The sequence below is a fragment of the Stenella coeruleoalba genome (assembly GCF_951394435.1).
Source record: "Stenella coeruleoalba genome assembly, chromosome: 3".
Classification (NCBI taxonomy): domain Eukaryota; kingdom Metazoa; phylum Chordata; class Mammalia; order Artiodactyla; family Delphinidae; genus Stenella; species Stenella coeruleoalba.
In genome coordinates, this window is record NC_137148.1 from 56,029,852 (window position 1) to 56,054,799 (window position 24,948).

Here is a 24,948-nt window from a genome sequence, read left to right on the forward strand (position 1 = left end):
ACCAGGGGCAGCTTAGGCAATGTGAAAAATATAATCTGTTGAGTAAGTATAATCATTGCACATCCCCTTGTAGCAGCTGGAGCCATTGTCCCATACCTTGCTCACGGTGCACACGCAGGTTTAAATGCCTGAAATGCTTTGCTAATCTCCCAAAGACTTCATTACGATGCACTGGAGCCATGGTAAAAAATGCACTAGTCTTTAAAACAAGGACAGATGGCAAATTGATAACGCTATAAAATGGCCACAAGACTTAACACTGGTTCTGAATGTCTGCCAGACGACAGGTGCGATGTTAACGTTTACTGAGAGAGTTGGACGTAAATGATCCCAGTGAATCTGGGGTGCCTGTCCAACAACTGATTTATTTTGTTACTTAACTGCAGAACTCTGGGCTCTCAAGGGTAAATAATAGTCTGGTAGAAAGCAGTGGTAGAATAACCAATTGTCCTGTTTTTCAGAGCTGGTCCCCTTCTTCCTCATAACATGTTGGTTTCTTTGCACAGCTCTCGTGCTTTCCTCAGCAGGCGAAGCAGGAAGGAGGTGCAATCAGAACCCTCCCTTGGGGTTGGCCCATGTGAGCCAAGACAGATCCTCCCAGCTGGCTGGCTAGAGGGGTGTCCACCATTGTGTGCTACCATCAGGATAGTGTGGAGTGAGATGAACATCTCCTTTTCCACCATGGAGATTTGGTCACTCACGATGCATCCCTTTTCTAGGGTCCTTCTCTCCCACCCATTTTATATACCCTCTTCCGTCATCACTCATCATATCATCCTACCCTTCTCCCATTAGCTCTGCATCAAAGAAAATGTGCTGCCCGACTGGCAGGTATTATACCGGGAAAGCAATGTTTCAAAGCTTAACTGCTTGTCTCTTGAAAGGTGCTTTCTAAATTAAATTGGTGTGTTTCCCAGCCTCTTGAACACCTTTTCTTTCTGTGGGAAGATGGAGCCAGTCTCCTGCTGTGAGATTACAAAGATGGAAGCATCCATCTCCTTGTTGCTCGTCCAGAACCTCCTCAGAGCCCTGACCGCCCCCTCTAAAGTCTGCTGAATGGCAAGAGGCAGGAGACATTGGCTCTGACACCAGAGGCCACTGCGAGCACTGCTAGGCCTGCGCTGAGAGGGATGTTCTTTCCTTTATGGCTTGTACTTTGTTCGTCATATTTAAGAAATAATTCTCTATGCTGAGTTTGTAGGACTTTCTCCTCTATTGTCTTCTAAAAATCTCTTCATTGTACCATGTGCATTTAAGTCTTTAACCCACGTGGAGTTGATTTCTGTGTATGGTATGAGGTAGGGATCAGATTTCATCTTTCTATATGAAAAACTGTCTAACCTCCTTTTATTATATAGCTCATCTTTTCCTTACTAACATGTAATGCCTGTTGTTATAAATCCAGTTTCCATATATACATGAGCCTGTTTTTGAGGATCTCTGGTCCGTCCCAGCCATCTGTTTGTCTATTTCTACACCTATACTACACTGTCTTAATGTCTGTACCTTTATAATAAATCTTTCTAGGGGTTAGTATCCCCCTGCCCCACCTTGTTCTTCTTCAGAAGCATTATTCTTTGTTCTTTGAATATGAACACACACACACACACAAGTCAGCTTGCTGAGTTCCATGAAAAACCCAGTTGGGAGTTTGATTGGACTTGCATTAGTTTTATAGATACATTTTTTGAGAGAATGAACATCTTCATTATATTGAGTCTTTCTATCCAATAACATGGAATACTGCTTCCTTTATTTAGCTCTTTCTTGTCTTTCAGTAAATTTTTATAATTATAATTTTTTTCCAAAAAGGCATACATTGTACATCTGTATTTAAATGTCTTTTTTTTTTTTTTTTTTTTTTTTTTTTTGCGGTACGCGGGCCTCTCACTGTTGTGGTCTCTCCCGCTGCGGAGCACAGGCTCTGGATGCGCAGGCTCAGCGGCCATGGCTCACGGGCCCAGCCGCTCCACGGCATGTGGGATCTTCCCAGACCGGGGCACAAACCCGTGTCCCCTGCATCGGCAGGCAGACTCTCAACTACTGTGCCACCAGGGAAGCCCTAAATGTCTTTTTAGAAATTCTTTTGTTGTTGCTGTTATTGTAACATCTTTCAATAACTGACATTTTTTATTTTGTCTAATATATAGAAATGTCACTGATATTTTAATATTGATTTTGTATATAGCAACCTTGCTACTAATTCTAATAATTTATCTACATACTCTCAGGATTTCTTTGTGAACAATCATAGCACCTACAAATAGTGACAGTTAAATATTCTTTTCAAATCCTTATACTTTATTTTTCTTTTCCATCTGTATGGATAAGATCTCTAGTCCAATGTTGAAAAGGAGTAGTGAAAGCAGATCTTCATGACCGTAAGCATTCTACCATTAAGTATGTTGTTTACTGTAAATTATGTTTAGGAAGTTTCTTTTTATTCCAAGTTTAACAAGAGTTATATTTCTTTTTAAAGCTGAATGGATGTTATATTTTATCGAATGCTCTTTCTGCAACTCCCATGATTGTCTTATGTGTTTACTCATAATTTATTAATATGATGGATTACATTAACCAACTTTTTAAACCAATCATATAATCTTGGGACATACCCAACTTGGTCATGATGTTTTATCTTTCTTTACACATTGTTGAATTCACTTTGTTAATATTTTGCTTAGGATTTTTGCATCTACTTTTATCAGTTCTACTGGCCTGTTAGCTTCCTTTTTCTTTCCTTGTCTAGGTATGTTATCATGGATATTCTAGACTCATATTCTAGACTCATAGAATGAATTGGGCATGTCCTCTTTTTTTTTAATGTTTTCTTTTACATCTTTATTAAGGTATAATTTATATGTAGTAACATTCACCTTTTTAAAGTGTTCAGTTTGATCAGTTTTGGAAAAATGCACACATTTAGCAACTGTCATAATGAACTTTTAAAATATTTATATTGCCCTGAAAAAATTGTAGATAGTATATACTTGTATCTCCCTTTCTTATCCAGTGTGTCAATCTGTCTTTTGACTGGAGTGTTAGTACTTTCACATTAATTTAATAATTAACATGTTTGGATACAGATGTGCCTTTTTGTTATTTGTTTCCTATTTGTCTCCTTTCTCTTTTGTTCTTCTGTGGCTGCAAGAACCTTAATTGTAGTTGCTGCGCTACACTTGGGGACACTTGCTAGAGCAGATTAAGAAGGCCTCAGACATATGGCCTAAGGTCAGTAGCTTTTGTGAATGTGTTCTTTTCTATTCTGATCACAAAAGATTAGAAAGAGTTTGTATTTATATGAAATGGACAATAAATATTCATTTTCAGTTTTGCCCTAGGGTTATGTTAACTTCCCCACTTTCTGTCATAATATATTCCAAGGAGATCTGGACTGTCTAGACATCCTGTGGAACATTACATTAATCTATTACTGATTAGGAAAAATAAGCAAGAGAAGGTAGTGCACTGAAGTCCATTTAAAACCCATGGGGTCCAGAAAGTGGGAGAAAAACCCTAGACAATTCGGGAACCTGACACTTCAGTAAAGTTTTTAGGGTGTAGTGGTCAGGGATGTGCTAGGATATCTCCATCAAAGTAAAAGAAAAAGGATAGCATTTTGCATCCCCTATCCCAAAGAAGGAAGCACAGTGCCTGGTAGGCCGCTTGGGTTCCAGAGACAACCCATTCCACACCTAGGAATGTTGCCCTGGCCTGAACACCTAGTGACACGGAAGGCTGCCAGCTTTGAGTGGGGTCCAGAGTAAGAAAGAGCTCTGCAGCAAGTCCAGGCTGTGGTGTAGGCAGTCCTGCTATGTGGGTCATACAGTCTAACAGGCCCTATGGTGTTGGAGGTGTCAGTGGTGGGAAAAGATGCAGTGTGGAATTTATGGCAAGCCTCTGTGAAAGAATGGCAACACAGGCCTCTGAGGTTCTGGAGCAAGGTCATGACATTTACAGCAGAGAAATATACACCTTTTGAAAAACTGCTCTTGGCATGATATTGGGCCCTGGTAGAGATAGAATGCTTGGTTATCTGGAGAACCAAATGACCTGGGACTATCCATTCTGTTCTGGGGTCTATCAGGTCTGTCAAATCATAAAGTTAGACAAGCCCAGTATCGGTCTATAATAAAACGGAAATGTTCTAGGTTCAAACCTAAGCAGAACAGAGAGCACAGATAACTGCATGGGCAGGTCACCCATACTTCCATGTCACTCACTGTAGTTGCAGCAACACCCATCTCCCAGCTCATGCCTGTGGCTGTAGGGAAGATCTCATATGATTAGCTGAGGGAGGAGGTAAAAGCCTGAACTTGTTATCCAGTTGAGTTGACTCAGTGTGTGGAAGCCAGCTGAAAACAGATAGTGCTGCATTATATCCACATTCATGGGTGACCTTGAGAGACAGTGAAAAGGGAAAATCTTCCCAGTAGGCAGAACGGCAAGTGACACAACTGGTCATTCACTTTGAATGGAAAGAGAAGTAACACGAGGTAAGAATATATGTGCAGATTCCTAGACAGTGTCCAATGGCCTGGGTGGTTGGTCTGGGGCCTGGATGGTAAACAGGAAGATCAGTGACAAGGCTGTGTCAATCGAGTAGAGGCTTGTACATGGACACATGGGAGTGGGAACAATGTGAGATTTAACACGCACTAGAAAACATCCAACAGAAGAGCCGTTGAATAATAAAGTAAACGGAATGTTCCAGTTAGTTGACATTAGCCAACCTTCATCATTGCCAACCCAGAACTGGAGTGATGGGCACATGAACAGTTGCTTATATGGATGTTCTCTCACCACAATATAATTAAGCTAGAAATCAACAACAAAAAAGATATATCTATAAAACCCCTCAATTATTTGGAGAGTTAACAATAGATTTTCTAAATAATCCATGAAACAAAGAGGAAATCATGAGAGAAATTAGAAAATATTTTGAAATGAATGGAAATGGGAGCACAACATGTCAAAATTTGTGAGATGCAGCTATAGAAATTTTGGGGATTTATGGCATTAAATGCTTACATTAGAGAACAAAAAAGATATAAAGTCAATGATCTAAACTTTTACCTAAAAAGCTAGGAAAAAAAGAGCAAATTAAACCAAAATAAGCAAAATATAAAAACATAAAGATGAGTGAAAATCAGTATAACAATAAGCCTACAAATAATTGGCAAAATGAACAAAACCAACAGTTGTTTCTTTGAAAAAGATTTTTTTTTGAAATTGATGAATCCAGAGCAAAATGGACCAAGAAAAAAAGAGAGAAAACACAGATTATACCAGGAATGAGAGAAGACATCACTACAGCATCTATAGATGAGAGAAGGAATGAGAGAAGACATCACTACAGCATCTATAGATGAGAGAAGGAATGAGAGAAGACATCACTACAGTATCTATAGATGAGAGAAGGAATGAGAGAAGACATCACTACAGCATCTATAGATGAGAGAAAGAATGAGAGAAGACATCACTACAGCATCCATAGATATTGAAAAGATAATGAGATATTATGAATTCATTTTAATGCTAATAAATGTGGTAATTTAGATGAACTAGATAAATTTATTGAAAGATATAACTCAGCAAAACTAACACAAGAAATATAAAATCTGAATAGCTACATATCTGTTAAGGAAATTGAATTAATAATAAAATACTTTCACACAAATCTCCAGGCTGCATGGTTTCACTGGTGAGTTCTGTTCAACATTTTTAAGTAGGAAGTAAGATCAATCCTATAAAATCTTTCAGAATAGAGAGAAAAGTGGGATGCTTCACAACTGATTTTATGAGTTCAGCATAATCCTGTTGCCAAAAGCTGACAAGACATCAAAACAAACATGCAAACAAACAAACCAAAAAGCCAGACCCATATCCCTCCTATAACTAGATGTAAAAATCCTTAACAATATTATCAGTTGAATCAAACAAGATACAAAGAGGATACTTACATCAAGACAAAGTGGGAGATTGTTTTAGGAAGGCACGTTTGGTTTAATATTAGGAAATCAATAAAAGTAAGTAAGAACATTAACAGAACCAAGGAGAAAATTATGATTAGCTCAACAGATGCAAAAAAAGCATTTGACAAAATTCCAACATTTATTCATGACAAAAGTAGAAGCTCTCAACAAATTTGCCATCAAGGGAAACTTCCTCAACCTGATAACAGCTATCTACAAAATAATTAGCTAACATCATGTAATAAAACTAAAATATTGAATTGAAAACAAGTCAAGGATAGGATATGTGTTCTCACAATTTGTATTCAGCATTGTATTGGAAATCTTAGGCAGGGCTAAAAAGAAAGATTTAAAAAAGACAGAAGGATTGGAAAGGAGAAGTAAAACGTTTATTCACAGATGAGATATAGCTGTCTACACAGATAATCTGATTTCAAAGGAATCTACCAAAAACTATTAAAACTAATAAGTGAATTTAGTAAGGACATAGGATACAAAGTCAGTGTCTAAAGATAATTTGTATTTCTACATACTAGAAATAAAAGTTAGAAAATGAAATGTAAAAGTCTACCTTTACATTTACAATAGCATTGTAAAGTACAAAATACTGAGGAATACACTTATCAGAAGATGTGCAAGACTCCTAAACTGAAAGCTATAAACTACAAAACATTGCTAAAATGAAGAAGACATAAATAAATGGAGAGATATACTGTGTTCGTGAATGAGACAGTCCAATATTGTTAAAATGTTATTTCTCCCCCCTTTAATCCAGAAAATTCAACGTAATCCCAACTAAAATCTCAGCAGCCTTTTTTACTGGTAGAAATTGTTAAGCCAGTACCAAAATTTAGAGAAAAATAAAAAGGAACAAGAATAGTGAAAACAATCTTGAAAAAAACAACAAAGTTGGAAAACTAACGTTCCCTACTTTCAAGAGTAAATATAGGGACTTCCCTGGTGGTGCAGTGGTTAAGAATCCGCCTGCCATTGCAGGGGACAAGGGTTCGAGCCCTGGTCTGGGAAGATCCCGCATGCTGCGGAGCAACTAAGCCTGTGCGCCACAACTACCGAGCTTGCGCTCTAGAGCCTGTGAGCCTGAAGCCCGCGTGCCTAGAGCCTGTGCTCCAAAACAAGAGAAGCCACCACAATGAGAAGCCCGCACACCGCAACGTAGAGTAGCCCCTGCTCGCTGCAACTAGAGAAAACCTGCGTGCAGCAACGAAGACCCAACGCAGCCAAAAATATATACATTAATTAATTTTTAAAAAAGAGTAAATATAAAGCAGTAGTAATTAGAAGAGTTGGTATTGACATAATGATGGACAAACAGATCAGTGGTATAGAATTCAGATTCCAGATATAGATATAGTCAATTGGTTTTTGTTTTGTTTTTTATTAAAAGCAACATCACAATTCAATGGGGAAAGGAAAGCCTTTTCTACAAATGATGCTGGAATAGCTAGATAACTGTACAGCAAAAAATGAACCTCAACTACTACTTTACACCACATGCTAGAATTAAGTCGAGATGGATCATAGACCTAAATGTAAAGGCTAAAGTTATGAAGCATCTTAAAGAAACTTAGGAGAATATCTTCATGAGCTTCGGATAGGCAAAGATTTTTTTAGACAGGACACAGTAAGCACTAACCACAAAAATAATTATAAATTTGACTTAATCAACATTAAAAACTTCTGCTCAGCTTTCTCCTAGTCTGAGGCCTACTTAAAAAAAAGTTGTAATCAGAATATTTTAAAACTTCTTAAAATCAATAATAAGAAAACAAACAAACCAATACAGAAATTGACCAAGGAGTTGAACAGACGCTACATAACGGAAGATATGCAAATGATCGGCACGCACATGGAAATATGCTGGATATTACTGGCCATCAAAGACATGCAAATTAAAACCACAGTGAGATTCCATTTCAAACCCACTAAGATGGCTAAAATTTAAAAGATCAGGGCTTCCCTGGTGGCGCAGTGGTTGAGAGTCCGCCTGTCAATGCAGGGGACACGGGTTTGTGCCTCGGTCCAGGAAGACCACATGCCGCGGAGCGGCTGGGCCCGTGAGCCATGGCCGCTGAGCCTGCACGTCTGGAGCCTGTGCTCCGCAGCGGGAGAGGCCACAGCAGTGAGAGGCCCGCGTACCGCAAAAAAAAAAAAAAAAAGATCAACAATACCAAATATTAGTGAGAATGTATATTGCTGATACAATCCTTTCAGAAAATTGGCTTTTTTTCATCAAGTTAAACATATATCTGTCCTATGACCCAGAAATTCCATTCCTAGCTATTTACCCAGAAAAATGAAAACATATGTTCACAAAAACAATTGTATAAGAATATTTATAGCTGCTTTAGTCATGATTACCAAAATCTGGAAACAACTCCAATGTCTACCACCAGGAGAATAGACAAACAAATTGTGGTACATTCATAAATGGAATCTGCTTAGCAACAAAAAGAAATAAATTACTGAAACCTGCAAGAAGATGGCTGAATCTCAAAAGTATTAAGTGGAACAAGAGAAGTCAGACATCACAGAGTACAAACTGTACTATGATTCCATTTATATAAAGTCCAAGCTAATCTATGGTGATAGAAATCCAAACAGCAGTTGTCTCTGGGAAGGACTGGGGGATTGACTGGGAAGGGACATTAAGGAACATTTTGGGGTAATAGAAATGTTCTCAATCTTGATGAGGGTTTAGATTAATTGGGTATACACATCTGTCAAAACTCATCCTATACTTAATGCCTGTGCATTTCTCTTTATGTAAATTATAGCTAAATTTTTTAAAAGAAAAGAACAAGAAAATACTGAGTATCTGCTATTCTCTGGCATTGTTCCAGGGATACAGCTGTAAACAAACTGACAAAAATGTTCCTGCCCTCGTGAAGGTTAATTCTAGATTACACATCGGATGTATCAATAAAATGCTGATGTGCTAAATTGAACCTCTGCAATCACAGATTTCCCCCTGCCTGTAGAAAATGGCTTAGGGTGTCACACCTCCTTACCCCTTCCCATTAATCATCTTGCTGCCCTGATGGTAGATGCTCTCAAGATGTGGAGATAGGCCAGTCCACCTGGTTGGGAAGTGGTGTGTTGGCATTTGATATTTCCTATAGACCAAGATGTGTTAACTGAACTGAAAATGAGCCGTGGAAGAAAACCCCTCTGGGCCATATTTCATTTCCACATAAAGCAGGATTCATTCAATTACATGCTTTGAATGGGATTTGTGGGGACAGGCTTGGTTTGGGCAGATGGTGCAGGGGAGGCAGCAACGAGGTTGCTACAGAGCCTGTGATCTTATCAATCTGCAGAGGCTGGGCCCTAGGCTCATCTATTAAAGGCATGCTTTACAAAGCACATGGGACAGACTTGAAGGGGCACAGGAGCATAGACCTCCTGCTAGGACAAAGTTTAAACCCAGGCAGCGTCCAGCAACTCCAGACATCCTAGGGACTTTCAGCCTTTTGTGAGTAGTTAGACCCTTTGTTTTCCCTTTCTAAACCTGTCTTGGGGCTGAGAAGGTAAGAAGTTGACAGGAGAAGGTAAAAAGTAGCTATGAGGACATCTCTTTCTCTGTTCTAGTCCTCCCCAGGAAGCTACTCAATCATATACTATTCTAGGGCCAGGGTTCCAAGGTGTCGTATGAATTTGCATCTTGGGCTGGAAGGTGCTGAGATGGGAGTGAGTGGGAAGTTGCTAGTAGAAATGAACAAGTTGACTTTCAAGGTTCTTTCTAGATCTCTTAACTGTGATGGTGTTGGATGCCTTCTTCTTCTACTGAGAATTTGACAAATTTTTTATCATTGCTAATATTTACATAATGATTTATATTTTATAAAGCACATTTCTTATAATAATCACAGCTAGCTTTATTGATATGTGTGTGTGTGTGTGTGTGTGTGTGTGTGCGCCTGAGTATCTTACTCAGGTTCCCCTAAATGCAGACTCTGAGAAAAGAATTGAAGTGCAAGTTTTTTTTTGAAGTATAGTTGATTTACAATATTATATTAGTTTCAAGTGTACAGCATAGTGATTCAGTATTTTTATAGATTATACTCCATTAAAAGTTGTTACAAGCACAGGGAACTCTACTCAATACTCTGTAATGGCCTATATGGGAAAAGAATCTAAAAACGAGTGGATATATATATATGTATATATATATATATATATATATATATATATATGTATAACTGATTCACTTTGCTGTACATCTGAAACTAACACAACATTGTAACTCAACTATACTCTAATAAAAATTTTGAAAGAAAGTTGTTACAGGATAATGGCTATAATTCCTTGTGCCATACAGAATATCCCTGTTGCTTATCTATCTTATACATAGTAGTTTGTATCTCTTAATCCCATACCCTTAATTTGCCCCACCCCCCTTCCTTCTCCCCATTGGTAACCACTGGTTTGTTTTCTATATCTGAGTCTGTTTCTGTTTTGCATATACATTCATTTGTATTATTTTTTAGATTCCATATATGTCACATCATATAGTATTTGTCCTTCTCTGATTTATTTTACTAAGTATAATGTTCTCTAGGTCCATCCTCATGCTGCAAGTGGCAGAATGTCATTCTTTTTATGGCTGAGTAATATTCCATTGTCTATATATACCACATCTTTTTATCCATTTGTCTGTTGATGGGAAGTGAGAGTATTCTATATCAATATTTGGGAGATGGAGGAAAAACTGGTAGGAGAGTAGGGAAGTAAGACAGGGAGGAAAAGTCAGCCAATAAAAGGTACATTTTGTTGGCCAGGTACCACTAGGGGAACATGAGACAATAGCCTGAGTTGCCCTACTTGAGAGGGAAGGTTACTGGCTTGCTTATACAGCTACCATTAGACATTGGTTGAGGGTTGTTCCTTGGAGGAACATTCATTCCCTGGCACATTGGTCCCTGGCACGCTGGACAGCAACTCTGGTCCAGCTGCAAGAAAAATCCCTCAGAAAAGAAATGCAGATGTTGGCAGTTGGAAAGTTGAAGGTGGAGCTGGTGTTCTCTGGAGTGTAAGGAAGGTGGGTCACCAATAGCATCTGCTACACAGCACTGTGCTAAATGCTTCTTAAGCATTTTTGACTGAACACTCACAACTCTATGACTTGGTACCATGGCCTTCATTTTAAAGAGAGGCAACTGAGACTCAGAGAGGTTCAGTAGCTTCATCAGGTTGAATTACTGATGGAGAGTTGGCTCTTCTGACTCCAGAACTCATTCTTACTATGCTATTCTGTTTTGTGTTTCTTAATTGCTTTAACTGCATAATAAACAAGAGGCATTTTTCTTACTTCATTTTATAAATAAGGAAACAAAGCCTCACTGGCATCAAACAACTTGCCCAATCGAACAAATTAGACCTCTAGTCTTTGAAGACAGAACTATCAGAGAGGACATAGAATGCGTTCAGTATAAAAAAAAATTAAGTGAAGTCCAAGATCAAGTGTCTAGAAGGAGATATTTTGGTCAAATTTGATCACAATAAGCCAACACTTTTATGGGCTTGAATCCAGTTAACATTCCTGGAGATGTCTGAGCCACAGCTGCATAGATAGCAGATGGGAAGATCTTTTTCTGCATATAGAAGCTCAACCTGCAGGGGTAAGAATTCTGACAGGACCAAAGGAAATCTTGAGATACCGTAGGTATAGAACTTACTCCCCTAAAATGGCCCAAGGAAGGCCTCAACCATGGCTTGAACTCTTCCATATAACCAATGGGGAACTAATTCAGTTCTCCAAACTTCTGTGCCACTGGAGGTTGGCCATTGGTCTTTCATCCAGATATCTGTCTTCCCACCTCTGTGGGGAGATGTGCGAACCACGGAGGTGTGCTGCTGCTCAGATATCCTTTCAAGAGAACTTGCTGCAAAGATGGTACCTGGAGGATATCTTCCAGATGCTGCAAATTCAGGTCTCCAGCAGAGCTCCCACTGAGGCCATGTTCTCCCTGGTTTGACATCTGCCAGGACTGAGCATAGCAGGGACTCTAGAGCCATGCCATTCCTGTTCAACACGAGACTCCTATTATGGGAAATCTTTGCTCTGGGGCTCCCTGTCTGCCTAGCTGAGACCTTCTCAGATCTGCCCTGCAGTCAGGGGTTCTCCTGCCTGTCCTCCTTTCTTACCTCTCTCCTTTTACCTGCATGTTCTGAAGGCAATTCCCACCTACCCCCGCTTCTTCTTCACAAGCATTTTCCCAACAAATCTCTAGCACATCTAATTCCATCTTGGTGTCCACTCTTGGAGGACTCAAACTTATATAGTTGGTACATAGAGTGGAGTTTGGGAACTAGCTTATTCACCACACAGATGGCAAAGAGAATGCCAGCCCAAGAGAAATTTGGGGCCTGGATAGTCCCTGGAGTAAAATGGTGTGGCTCAGATGCTGAAGATTTGGGTGGGACCTGGAAGAATGTACCAATGAAGGAGATCACCTTTGCCAATACAGTGGTTCAGACATTTGAAATATATGAGGGAACGATAACTACAACGACACTCATTACTATATTGTATTGACACCCTGTAGAGGGATCATTTGAAACTAAGGGCCATTAACAACAATTCAGGACTACGTGTGAGAGCCAGACAGCCTCTTTGGACAATTAAAAAGAGTCTCTTATCCCCTGCAGTGGAATAATGATCATAGGTGAAGAGAAGACTCAGAATCTAATAGTTTCTCAGAGCTCCAGAGACATTTAAATGATCAACCAAAACAGGGCTGTTATGCTAAGGTCAAGGCCCTGGCTGGGAAAACCTTGGACCCTGAAACTTTGCATAAGGACATCTTAGTGGATGCCCCCAAGACTTTTAGCTATGTAGACTCCCCTGAACCTTTAAAAATTGCTAAGGCAGCCCAGCCCTGTCTATTAAGAGATGTACTTTCCAGTTTCTTGGGACACAGACAAAATCCCACCCTGGGTAATCCCACCCTGGGGAAAATTCATGGCTAAAGTGGCTCTTAGAAGCCTAAAGAATGTAATGGGTAACACTGAGCAAAGTGGACATTCCTGAATTGCTCTGGCAGATGGTAGAGAAAGGAATTAAAAGACCCAGGGAGGAGAGAATGCTGGAATCAATATTATATGTGACATCAGAAGGACTGGATTGCTTAGGAGAGTCCAGAGGACACACCATTCATCAGGCCATCAGGAATACTCTGTGAAGTTCAGTGGTGGCAGGGGTGAGCTGGGCTTATTGATAGCAATGGGAAAATGGAACCTGGAAGTAATAGAGGCCAGGTGGCAGCACTAAACCACTGGAAGCTAGGGGACTGCAATTGCCATAATGACTGGCAATGTCAGAGGGGCAGCCAAGGGGGCTTGGCCACAGGGAATTGTGGAGATGGTCAGTGGAATATGGCCAAATAGATGAGAAGCCAAGAATACTGCTTAATAACAATCAGAAGAAGATAAGAATAGAGGAGAAGGAGATTGAAGACAGTTACCATGATATAAGGTCATGATCACTTGCTCAATTACTAGTCTTGAGCCAGTATTCTGATCTGGGATCCATTGACTGAAGAGGTGGCCAGATCTCCAGGAGAAACACCACAGAAACTATATGCTAAAATGACTCCCTTCCTCAAAAATACCTATGGCCATTTACTTGGGTGACTGTACACTGGAAAAGAGGAATACCCAAACATTTCAATAAGTGTTGGACATAGAGACTGAGTTAAAATTGACATTCAAAGACCCAAAATGTTATTATAACCCCCTAATGAATGGAGACCAGTTTAGTCTGGTTTACAGTGGGTTCAAATGTCCATAGACCCGTACTTGGCAATTGGAATAACCCTTATTTTAACCCTTGCCCTGTGGGTAAGAGCTTGCATAGTGAGAAGGTCAAGGGGAAGCCTCCAAAGTTAGTAAAAACACTCTCACATCCAGAGGTTTTGTTTGGGGTTTTTTTTTTTTTTTGGAAGGAGATGGATGGTGGAGATTAGTACCACCATTTAAGATCTATGGGATGCAGGGATGGTGGTTCTTATCGCATTTCCATCTAATTTACCAGTCTGAACCCTACAGATACAAGGTAGATCATGGAGAATGGCTGTAGACTACCACAAGCTCAACCAAGTAGTAGCCCTGATTACAGTGCTATCTCAGACACAGTATCTTTGCTACAGCTGATTAATAAGGTCTCAGGTAGATGGCTATTGACTTGGCACCTGCATCCTTTCTGCTCCAGTCAAGAAACCGAAAGATCAGAAACAGTTTGCATTCACATTGAACAAACAACAATATTTATTGAGTTTGGCCCAGGGCTATGTTAAACATTCCCCCTCACTGTCATAATATAATCTGAATAGATCTGAAGCATCTAGAAACCAAGAGGGTGAAAGCAAGAATAGCTCCACTTGCCATCACTCTCAGTGACCCACACGGGGGCTTTGCACTTCCCATCCCCATAATTCTGGGATTTGCAAGGTTAGAGGTTCTAGTCTCCAGAGAGGATACATTTTTGTCAGAGGATACATCGTGTATCCCATTGTACTACAAGCTATGGTTTACGCCTGAGCATTTTGGACGTCTAGTGTCCAAGGATCAGCCGGTGAGAAGAGGAGTCATCATTGTGGCAGGGGTAATTGTCCTTGGTAATTTTGGCAGAGGAGGAAGGGCTACTCTGACACAATAGGGACAGAGAGGAGTATGTGTGAAATGCAGTAGAGCCAATTGGGCACCTTTTAGGAGTCTTTGCTCAGTGATGCTGGGGGCTCAGACCCTTTAGGAATGAGAGATTGGGGTCTACCATTGGGTAAGCGATCAAGACCTGCCCAGGCGACACTGAAGGTGAGGGGGGATTAGAAGGGATAGTGGAGGATGGAGGCAATGACCAACTGCAGAGATGGGGCTATAGTTTACCCAACTAACCTCTTCTAATTTTCTCCTCTAGAGGAGATGCCAGTGGGAAGTGGGGAGATGCTGCTTGCTGAACACGTGTAGAAAAATGGAACTGTGTGGACATGGCAGCCATGGAAGTCTCCCTTCAAGAGGAGTTGCTCTAAGGAGAGTAGTTCATGGGCAGCTTCCTGCTGTGCGCCTTTGGATCTAACGCAGCATTCGCGCTGAGGCCTTGCTTTCTAAAGGTTGCATTTACCCAGTGGCCAAGCACGGTAAGGAGACCAGAGCCATTGTTGCCCAATATGGGACTCCTCTAATGGACAATCTTTCCACCAGGGCTCCCTATTGACCTGGCTGGGGCTTTATCAGAGTTTCACTGCAGTCTAAACCTCCTCCTACCCACTTCTCCTTTTTCCCTTCCTCTTAAACAGCTATCAGCCCTGCCTAGGGGTCTGAAGGCTCTCCCTGCTCAGTTCTGCTCCCTCCCCCCGAGCAATGTTCACAAACATTTCCCTTCTGTGTGTTTTATTCTGGTTGGCATCTGCTTCTCCAAGAGGCACAGGAAGCCTCGGAAAATGGTAAATAAAATACCTCTACTAAAAAATTGAAAAAATTATACCATCTACTGCTGGATGGAGGAGTGATTGGGAAAGCATTCAGATATCCATTTTCTGGACATTTTTAGAAATTCAAGGAAACAGGAGTAACTGTCAAAGAGAAAATCTTTATTCCAGAGCTATTTTCGAGTGTCTCCATAATTCCAAGTTCTGTTAACTTGTGTGAAAGCTCTTATACTTGTCAGGTCAAATTCTTGTTCTCTGCCATGATTGGGATGTTTCCCTGCCAAGTGGCAAAGGCCAATAATTGAACTTGTGGTCCTGAATCTTGATTGGAAGGGGATTGGCCCAAATCTTATCTCTCCCCAGCCTCTCTGAGATCACCAAGGGCGGCACTCCTCCTGACTTCCAGAGGGAGTCGTGGAAAAGCATTAACACGTTGCACTTTAGAGCTTGTCTTGAGGGGCTGAGAGCATGTCCTCACCCATCTTCTTGTTACCAGTCGTGTGTCTGCCAGGTCAAGGAGAGTCTCTGCTAGTACCTCTTTTTTCAAGCAATTGGATGGTTTGCCACTTCCACCCCATCATGTGCTTAAAAGTAAGATATAATTGTACACTGAAGAGTTGAAACTAGAGCTAAGCCGAAAAAGTGACATTCCCTGCCTTTGGTAGAAGAAATAGAAGCAATGCCATATGGGAAGTTGTTGAGAAAAAACTGAGGCTAAAAATAGGTCAGAAAGAGAAGCAGACTCTCGCTCTGTGATTGTAAAAGAAGCAGCAGGTCCTCTGCCTACAACAGGCCGTTTCTCATGTCTGTATTTTTTTTAACAACAGGCTTGAAGCTACCGAAAAAATTTTCACCACCCTCATTTTTCTCCTCCCAAATCAATAAATGAAACAAGAAAATATCCATGACTCAGTTGAATCAAATGCTCTGTCAAAACCTGAGTCATTCCACGAATGAAGGAAACGAGAATGGATGAAAACGGCCTTCGTTCCAATGATAACGGCTGCAATGGCCGAGCGTGTGCAATGTTCCAGGGGCTTTCCATAGCTGCTCTCACCCCCAAGGACACTACCAGGTGAGTATAATTTCCCCCACTGTGCAGAGGGGATCACCAGACTCAAAGATGTCAGGGAATGTTCCCAGGTCATGAAGCTTGGACAAGGCAGAGTCCAGGCAGGTGTGTTTCCAAAGCTGGTCCATCCTCTCACCTTTTCATCTTCAGGTGAGTGAAAGATAGAGGAGGGGCAGGGAGACGCTGGGGGGAAATCATCTGCAGACCAGTGGCAATCCTTGTAGTGAAAGGAAATCAAACCAAATCATGAGTTTTACAGTAGTTGGCAAAAATGAGAGTCACACTGATAACATTAGGGATACTGTAAGATCTGGGGAATAGTCTTGGCAGGGAGCATTTAAAGGGCAAGCAGGTAATTCTTCCTCTTCTGAACTCCTTTGCACTCCATTTGAGCATGTCATCTGGCCCATATTAGAGCTCAATAGGTATTTTGAGCGAATAAATAAATAAATTTGTACCTCTATCAAAATAGCATTGACTTTTTGCCTTGTATTATAGGTATTTCTACATGCTTTAACTCTTCCCTGCTGGGCAGTCAGTATCTTTGTATCGATATAGACTCTTACATTTATATAGCACTTTATAGGCAGATTTTGTGTACATCATTTTATTCAGAGCGATTCTATGAGGTTCGAAAGACAAGCATTCTTTTCTTCATTTTGAAGACTTTGAAGCTCAGAGTGGTTAAGTGATTTGCCCAAAATCATATACCTAGCAGGGAAAGCTTGAACTTGAATTAAGGATTTCTAACTTCACATCTGTTTTCTTTCAAACATGCCAAGTCTTCTTACAGAAAACTTCCCCTTGTGACTCATCAGTGCAGTTTAACACAGCCAAGGCCTACACCTTACTCATGATCACATTCCGTACATATCTGTTGGCTCACTTTTGTGAATGAATGACTCACTGAGGGAAGGAATAAATGAAATTCTCCATAAAATGGCCTAATGTTGTTTGCTTTGGGCAATTTGACTTTCAGATCTGGATGGAAGGTGTTCTAGAAAATTATTCTGTCTACTCACATTTCATTTAAATAAATGTCCTCCCTGATGTTCTCAAAGGAGATAGTGTTACTGCACTTTCTACTTGAAAAATGTTTGTGTTTGGTCCTTTCAGATATCATAAATCTCTCTAATCAGTTCCTGATGGTTTGGGGGATGACTCTGAGCAAGTATCCCATTAATTGAAAGAAGAATGTTGTCATCTGCCACAGAGATTCCTCATTATGTTTCATCAAATTCAAAACAGAGCCCTGTTTGGAATTCTGTTATGAGCAGTGTAATTACACTGCATCCTATGGTGTTTGGAAGTAGCACTCACAATTAGCATCTCTGTCGTGAGTGGGAAGTGATCCATGCAAAATCGGAGCTGGGCCAGATGGGTCTTGCTAAGACCCTCTCCCCTCCCCCTTCAGCTCCATTAAATTAAGCCGTCCCTATGTGTGTGCAAAAGACATAAATCAATCTTTTACTTCTGTGTATTAAAGAAAAGCATCCGCTTCCATTAATTAAAAGTCAAATGCTTCTATTTACAGTGATCGGGGTAAAACAGACCCTTATGCCAAAGAATTCCGGAGAAGCAGATCCTGGTGAGATGCCACAGGCCTCCGCAGGCTGGGCAGCAAGAAAAACTCAGATGTGAATGAGCCTGTCCTTGTCTTGGGAGGTAAGGGACAGCACCTCAGCACACCCAGGCCTCTATTTCCTTGCTGCAAAGTGGCCCCATCCTGGGGACCTGGCTGGTATTCTCCACAGCTGCACAGAACTCAGGGCCATGCCTGATGAGTGGGGGGCCCCTGACATGCCAGTCACATATAGCAGCGTACACTTCGTCCTGGGGTCTCCAATTTCCTCCTGTGACAGTCGGTTCTAATTGTCCCTTTCACTTCAACCCCTTTCTCCTCCCACTCCTACATGCCCTTCCCCAACACACACACACACACACACACACACACACACACACACACTCATGATCTTTTCAGGTATTTACTGCTCTCTTGTCTTATTCTTCCCTTCTCCCCTTGCAGTTGTTGCTAAGTCATATATCAATCATTCACACCTTAGTAAGAAGTTTAGCCAATGTGGCTTCCCATATATACAATATTATATATTGTATGTATGTATCTATGTATATTATATAAAGTATATAGAGTACATACTCCATATATTTAGTATACATATACATATAGGTATATATTAATACATATATACATATATAGTATATATGTGTGTATATATGTGTGTGTACATATATGTGTGTGTGTGTGTGTATGTATATATATATATATATATATATATATATATATATATATATTTATAGCTTAGTTCTTCATTATGGGGAAAAAAGGTTTTGTACCTGATTAGAGAAATTTTCAGACTTCATTCTTATGTATCGATGTTCTTTTTCTGCCATAAAACAAGTGTAATAATGGATAAATTGGGGGAAATTCTTAAAGGAAAAGTAAAGGAATCCCACCTATAATCCTATCCCTCAGAATTGACTGCTATAAATATTTTGGTGTATTTTTCCTTCTCTTTTCCACTTACAAAATTTTGAATTTTTTTTGCTTACAATAAATTATACAGAATAATATAATAAACGTTACATATGTATGCACCCAATTCAAGAAAAAGAAATTAGATATATAATTTCCTTTCAACTAAGCACGGGCTTAGTTGCTCCGCAGCATGTGGTATCTTCCCAGCCCAGGGCTCGAACCCATGTAGCCTGCATTGGCAGGCAGATTCTTAACCACTGCACCACCAGTGAAGTCCCAGGCTAACTAGTATCCAAAGTTTGATGTTTATTGTGTTTAGTGTTCCCATGCATTTCTTTATCCTTTACAACAAATCTATGTACCTATAAACAAAATATGATATTGCTTAGGTACTGTTAAGTTTCAGGTAAGTGGTATTATTCTACAGCTTGCTTTTAAAGTTCTTCTAAAACTTGTGTTTTTGCTGAAATTATGTTTTGTGAAAATTAAGTAGGTTATATGTTAATTTACATATAGTTCTATTTATTCACTTTAACTGCTGTATAATATTCTAATGTTAGATTAAATATATCACAATTTATTACCCATTCTCCTGGAGATGGACATTTAGGTCATTTTTAAGTCTTCTGCTACCTCAAATAATGCTCCAGTGAATATTGCGCCATGCCTGCCAAATACACACGTGGGAGGGTTCTCCAGGGGATAAAGCCTGGCTCTCTCAAGTATGGCCTGAGGGCGATCCCAGGAGACAGACAGGGATGCTGTGACCGACCCCTGTGGAAGGGAGAAGGCAGTGCTCTTGGGAGGAGACATGGTTGCACTGAGATAGCCCAAATTGTCTTCTGATATTCAGAGTTCATAGCCTAGGCAGTGGACAAGTTAGGAGTTCATCATAAGGCCATTAACAATAACTTTGCAAACATCCATGTCTCCGTGTAAATTCATACCAGGCATATAGTCCACTTCATTTACCTTGGGTTCCTTATATCAAATTTTGACACAGGGCAGTGGAGCAGAAAAAGCCCCGGAACAGTCAAATAAGTAAATCTAAAGACTGAAGCTCATGAACTTTAATCAGAAGAGGGATGACATGTCCCTCAACTGGAAACTGCTTACTCTCTTGTTTCAAGCATGGCTCTGACAAGGTTGGTTTCATTATTTCCCAGTCCACAGTAGATTAGAGATAGAAATTTTAATGCAGGGAGATTGACAAGGGAAGACAGCAAGCAGGAAAGAATTGTAACTCCCCTACTCTGCACTCCTGTGTTTATCCTCTCACAGGCTGATGAATGAGAAAAACAGAGTCAGACGTAAGAATTGGGGGCCTTTAGTGTAGGGCAAATAGTTCTTTATATACAGCTTGAAACTGAGTCATCAAGAAAAAGCCTTGAACTCTTTAGAGAAGGCTGAAAGCTTTGTGATACTTTTTCGCAACATTTCCATTGAAATTTAGGTATTTGGAGATTTTAACTTTGGGACAAAATAGTACTCGATGTCTGCAGAATTTGCAATTTAGTAAACACTCTCACAAAACTTGTCTTGACAACCAGATTGTGAGCCCAGGTAGCCAAGCCTTCTCCTTAAGAACAAGGAACCCAAGACCCAGATAGGCTTAAATATATACACAGATATTTTAATAAATTAATTTATTTATTTTTGGCTACGTTGGGTCTTTGTTGCTGTGCACGGGCTTTCTCTAGTTACGGCGAGCAGGGGCTACTCTTCATTGCGGTGTACGGGCTTCTCCTCGCGGTGGGCTTCTCTTGTTGTGGAGCACGGGGGAGCTCTAGGTGCATGAGCTTCAGTAGTTGTGGCACGCAGGCTCAGTAGTTGTGGCTCATGGGCTCTAGAGCGCAGGCTCAGTAGTTGTGGCGCACGGGCTTAGTTGCTCCACAGCATGTGGTATCTTCCCAGACCAGGGCTCGAACCCATGTAGCCTGCATTGGCAGGCGGGTTCTTAACCACTGCACCACCAGTGAAGTCCCAGGCTTAAGTATATTGCCCAGGTTAGCCTTGGTTCTTCTGGCTCCTCACCTTGCATTTTTCCTGTCTGGCAATACCCCCCTTTTTTCTTGGAACCCTTCCCTGGAGAACTGGGACAGGGTGCTACAGGGTCAAAGCTAAGAACACTGATTTGACACAGGTGACTTCTCTGTGTGGTGCTTAGAACACGCATTCCAGGGATAGATAGCCTGGGTTTGACCCCTGGCTTAGCGACTCACTAGTAGTGTGACCTATCTGGGCCTCCATTTACACATCTGTACTATGGGGATAATATCCTACCTACAGCTTAGGGTTATTGGGATAGTTAAATGAGTTAATTCACATGAAGTACTTAGACAAATTCTTACTGTAGGCAGTAAGTACAATATCCCAGCCCCCAACCTATAACAGTATAGATGTGAATCTAAAGTATTTAGGAAATAAATTATGATTTGATTGTAGGAACTTGAATAGAATAACACATCCCTGCCTTCCATAGAATATTTTAATGCTTCTGCACTATTTTATTACTAAGTAGGTTTTGTTCTAATAGTTTTCTTATTTTTTTAAGTTAGTTTTCTGCCTCAACATATATATTTTAGTAAAATGTTAAACATAAAAAATGATATACTGTTAAATGTAAAACATTTATGTTTGAGCACCAGCAAATTGCTATAGTCTGCCTACGCTTTTTTTTGTTTGTTTTTGCGGTACACAGGCCTCTCACTGCTGTGGCCTCTCTCATTGTGGAGCACAGGCTCCGGACGTGCAGGCTCAGCGGCCATGGCTCATGGGCCCAGCCGCTCCGCGGCATGTGGGATCTTCCTGGACCAGGGCACAAACCCGTGTCCCCTGCATCAGCAGGCGGACTCTCAACCACTGCGCCACCAGGGAAGCCCTGCCTATGCTTTTGACTCATGGTGTGGTTTGGGTCCCTGTGTCTGTCAAAGTTTGGGAACAGTGTTAATGACATTTTAGTAAATTATTTTAAAATATGTAAACGGGGCTCTGCTGCACCTCCTCATCCCCAGCCCTAGTCTCAAGCCTGAGGAGGGGTCCTGCTTTAGGGAAATCGAGTAACCACTTTTCAAAATTATAAAAATACCTTTATTTACTGCCACCAGTGCAATGTTTACAGGAAGCCACCGAATGATCCTCTCTAGTGGCAGCTGGTGTGGTTGGGTTGGCAGTTGGGAAGCTGTGAAAAACTCACACTTCGCCTTTAGCAAATAAAAATATTCACGTTATTTCATGCAAAGTCCTCCCTTTTTCTTACAATATTCTGGAATAGACTGGGAACGTCGGAAGGAAGAGTGAGCTGCTCGGTTGGAGCCAGTGAGAGCATCTTTCTCTTTGGTGCCTATTATTAAAGCAGCTCCACATGCATTCTGCCCCTTCTCTCTCTGTTCTCTTCTGATTATGATTATTTCCACTTACAAACATAATTGCTGTGAAATTATGATCATCATATGAATACTATTTTGCAGTCTTTGTTTTTCATGGCCCATAAACCATTTAAAAATGTTTCTGTAAAGTCTTCCCTTGTCTCCTTTAAAATTGTATGAGATTTTATCTTATAAATTCACTGCAAGTTTATTTGACCCTATCATTGGACATTTCCCAATATTTTCCTATAAATACCTTTTTACGTGTAGTTTTCTCCTTTTTCTTTTTCTTCTTTTGAGATGTTATTTTGGGACCCTTTCCCAAGGTTAGGATTAATAGATCAAGGAATGTGAATACATTGTTGTTTTTGTCACATATCGTTGTTAGGACTTCCAGAAAATGTCAACAAACATTGCTGTGGAGATGATTCTTTTTAAGAGAAAGTAAAATAGAATTTTATATTCAGCGATTCACTTATATATATATGTGTGTGTGTGTGTGTATATATATATTCTTTTTAAGATTATTTTCCCTTATAGGTTATTAAAAAATACTGACTATAGTTCCCTGTGCTATACAGTAGGTCCTTGTTGGTTATCTATTTTATATATAGTAGTGTGTATATGTTAATCCCAACCTCCTAATGTATCCCTCCCCGCTTCCCCTTTTGGTAACCATAAGTTTGTTTTCTGTGCCTTATGAGTCTCTTTCTGTTTTGTAAATAAGTTCACTCGTATCATTTTTTTTAGACTCCTCATACAAGCGATATCATATGATATTTGTCTTTGGCTTCACTTAGTATGATAATCTCTAGGTCCATCCATATTGCTGCAAGTGGCATTATTTCATTCTTTTTTATGGCTGAGTAATATTCCATTGTATATACGTACCACATCTTCTTTATCCACTCATCTATCGAAGGACATTTAGGTTGCTTCCATGTCTTGGCTATTATAAATAGTGCTGCTATGAACATTGGGGTGCATATATCTTTTTGAATTATAGCCTCTTACTTTAACTTTCAGGGCATCCAGTAGAATCATTCCATATGTTAGCCTGTTGGCCATGAAGCTTTACTACTGGTACTTTTTGGTACTTCGGGCCTCATACACCTCCCATTTATTTATTTATTTAAAAATTTATTTTTGCTGTGTTGGGTCTTTGTTTCTGTGTGAGGGCTTTCTCTAGTTGTGGCAAGCGGGGGCCACTCTTCATTGCGGTGCGCAGGCTTCTCACTATTGCGGCCTCTCTTGTTGCGGAGCACAGGCTCCAGACACGCAGGCTCAGTAGTTGTGGCTCACGGGCCTAGCTGCTCCGCGGCATGTGGGATCCTCCCAGACCAGGGCTCAAACCCGTGTCCCCTGCATTAGCAGGCAGATTCTCAACCACTGCGCCACCAGGGAAGCCCCCTCCCGTTTATTTTTAATCATTTGGATGGGTCCTTGGTTAGGAGGGTAGATACTTTTCCCATCAGAAGAGTGTGAAATGAGCTCACAGGCCCAGTAATTGGCAGAATATAGACCTTTAGATTGCCAACCCTGGGGTTTATTTATTGACCCTTTCAATGAATGGGAGAAGGGGGAGGTGTCATTTTTGGAAGAGTCTGAGCTTTAATTTCCCACCAGTGAATTTCATTTGAATAACAAAACACCCACATGTGTATTGCTATTGACAGTATTGAGTTGAGGGTATCTTGCTCTGAGATTCCCAGGATGTCACCACCATGCACCCAGGTAGTCACCTTCTGTTTGCTTATCCTTAAAGATAACCTCGCCACGATGGGTTTTCTTTCTTGAAGTATGTGAGAAGCATAGGTATGAATTCTTGCAGTCTGTAAGTATCCCAAATTCAAGGGCATGTTGGATTTCCAAAACTACAGGTCAGATGTTTGTGACTTAAAATAATTTCCCATTAGAAAAAATTATAAAAACGACATCTCCCTTCTTAATCATGTTTAATAGCTTTCAGCTGTTGCTCAGGTGTTCATGTGTAAATTGTTATGTGATTTCATTTGATCCTCACAATGATTTCGGGTAGGGAGTATTATTAGTCTACATTACAGATGGTGGAGTAAAAAGAGACAGAGAAGCTAAGTCAGGCTTTTCAAGTTCATGGAGCTGGTGAGTGGTAGAACCAGATCGCTAACCCATGTCCTTGGACTCTAAGTCCAGTATCTTTCCATGTCAACACTGTTGGCCAGGTTCCTGGTTCAACACTTAGGAGTCTGTTTTACCCACAATTATTAACACTGCAATTTAGCGAAAATGTTTGCCTCCCAATTTCAGGATTGGAGGCAGGCTCTAGGATGTGAAATGATCTGTAATCTGATGTTGTGAAATCAACTATGCTAAGCTTGTCTTTTGAGCCCTTGGGCTCTTTCCCTGTACCCCTGATGCTCTTTTCACTGGCCCAGCTCCAAGTACACTAAATTAGATTATCTGGAATCATTGTCCAAGAATTTGTATTTAAAAAAAGATAATCTCACACGAAAGAAGACAAACAAAATGGAAAGGTAAACCAATTTCTTGCATAAGAAAACAGGAAGACTTAACATGAAGATGTCATTTTCCCGTACATTAACCTGTATGT

General features: G+C 40.5%; 1 long non-coding RNA gene across 3 annotated transcripts in view; it reads left to right on the forward strand.

The window, feature by feature from the left end:
• LOC307183581 overlaps positions 1–24,948 on the forward strand; it is a 137,892-nt gene that overhangs the window by 71,870 nt on the left and 41,074 nt on the right. For 2 of the 3 annotated variants that reach the window (XR_013827531.1, XR_013827532.1), the window contains exons 3-5: positions 14,911–15,130; positions 16,249–16,496; positions 18,028–18,400. This is a non-coding gene — a long non-coding RNA (uncharacterized lncRNA). Of the gene's footprint in view, positions 1–14,910; positions 15,131–16,248; positions 16,497–18,027; positions 18,401–24,948 lie in introns of those variants that run through there. The other variant, XR_013827530.1, reaches the window with a different exon arrangement.